Source organism: Setaria italica, chromosome I (assembly GCF_000263155.2).
Source record: "Setaria italica strain Yugu1 chromosome I, Setaria_italica_v2.0, whole genome shotgun sequence".
Lineage (NCBI taxonomy): Eukaryota > Viridiplantae > Streptophyta > Magnoliopsida > Poales > Poaceae > Setaria > Setaria italica.
In genome coordinates this window covers 14,387,701-14,389,360 of record NC_028450.1, presented here as the reverse complement: position 1 = coordinate 14,389,360, position 1,660 = coordinate 14,387,701, and the positions used below count along the sequence as shown (strand labels likewise).

At 41.6% G+C, this 1,660-nt stretch overlaps 1 pseudogene; it reads right to left on the bottom strand.

The window, feature by feature from the left end:
• Positions 1–221: 221 nt before the first annotated feature.
• On the bottom strand, positions 222–828 carry LOC101778049 (annotated as a pseudogene).
• Between the last annotated feature and the right edge of the window lie 832 nt (positions 829–1,660).

Here is a 1,660-nt window from a genome sequence, read left to right as displayed (position 1 = left end):
GCACACTGCATGGACCATAAATATTACATAACATAATATTGTTCAGGGCATAACGTTCAGGCCATTATTCAAACAATCAAACTTAGGTTCAACATACACACAACTACATGATGAAATGATAAAACGATAATAGATGAAGTGATGATGCATGCACGGCAACTGGCCATGACAAATTGGCAATCATCAAGAAGTCTTTCAGTCACTTGATCCAACATCTTCAGTCAGACCCAGTGCCCCAAGATCTTCAAGAACTCTTTCAAGGTCTGGCTCATCATGTGACAGATCGGCATGCTCAAGGAAATCAGCACCACCCTCAAAATTAGCTTCAAAAGTATCAGCTCCAATATCCCACATTGCTGATGGACCATGGTTGTATTCCTCAGTTTTTCTAGAAAGAAGACGCAAGTTCTGGTGTGTGAAAACTAGATCCTTAGCACATGCAGGATTGAGCCGACGAAGTCAATTGCAAGTTTGCAATTAGGAATCTAACTAGAGGTGTCAAACAATTGAGATTTAAAAAAACAGCAATAAAAGGTCGAACTAGAACCTGTTTCTCAAGGAACTATGAATCAGCCCATAGGTACTCCAATTTCTCTCAGCACAAGAAGATGATGTTGGCTGGCCAAGTAATCTAAATGCCAACTTCTTCAGTTCTGGAGCAGAATGACCATGAATTCCCCACCATTGCTTTGGATCCATATAAGTTCTATCCTCAAGTGAATCAAATGAATTGAATCCAGGTCTAAACAAAGAGAAATTAGCATATTGTTGCTTGACCCTTTTTAATTCCTCACCAGAAAAATTCCTCCTAAAACAAGCATTTCTCATTTCTGAAATCTCCTCATCATTGTGGGGGGCTTGTTGGTTTGGAACCTAATTGATCCATGCTTCAGTGTAGTACTTGGGATTTAGTGAGTGTGCCAAGCAGTGCAAGGGGGTATTGCTTTTTGTCCAACGGCTCACCAAGATGTCTTGCACAGCTCAGTAAAAGGTGGATTCTTCATGTGGCTCTTTCCCTTCATAACGATATATCACATTCTTCACCTTCTCTATCATTGTGTCCCACATTTCATATATCAAGTGGAGGCATGGCTTGTCAATATCAGCTGCCCGCACCATAGAATAGATAGGATCAGTGAAACTGAGGAAATAGCGCACCTTATCCCACCACACATCATTCACAATCTTGTCCTTCACAAATTGAGCCGGACCAGGATTATCCTCCCTGTAGGCAGTCCACTTTTCACTCACTACCATCACTGAAAGAGCATCTTTTATAGCCACAAACCTCTTCAACATCACAACAGCAGAGGCAAATCTTGTCTCGGCAATGGCAAGGAACTTAAGCTTGCTATACTCATTGAACATGGATAGCCTCATGGAGTGATTCATGATGAAATTCTTTATACAGCTAACATCTCCAACGATATCACTGATCCATTGGAATTCATCATGCAGCTCATCCTCAATGTCCCTAGGAGCACATATGTTCTTCAAGGCAAGGTTCAGAGTATGCATGACACATGGGGTCCAGAAAATCTGAGGGTGCTTCTGCTCAACAATGATACCAGTAGCTCTGCAGTTGGCAGCATTATCAGTGATCACTTGCACAACATTTTGTGCCCCAACCTCATCAATTACAGCTAGCATCTTCTCTGAA